We start from the raw sequence: 288 nt of genomic DNA, 5'->3' as shown, positions 1-288 counted from the left end.
TGAATTTATTATTATTATATAATTCCGATTTCAATTAATATATTTATTAATATATTTATTAATATGTATTATGAGAAAAGTTTGTCTAATATCTGGATTAATGAATAAACCTTTTGATGAATAATAGGTAGACCTATAAGGTACGTTATTTATAACATTTTATATATGTGACAAATATGTATCTGTGAATTCATTGAAACAGATGAATTAACATAATGATAATGAGGCCATGATGGCTAATACTTGTGTTTAAGCGGTTCCAGTGATTTTGGATGCATTTTCAATCAT

Source organism: Atta colombica, unplaced genomic scaffold (assembly GCF_001594045.1).
Source record: "Atta colombica isolate Treedump-2 unplaced genomic scaffold, Acol1.0 scaffold96, whole genome shotgun sequence".
NCBI classification, from domain to species: Eukaryota; Metazoa; Arthropoda; class Insecta; order Hymenoptera; family Formicidae; genus Atta; species Atta colombica.
Note: the sequence above shows the minus strand (reverse complement) of the source record.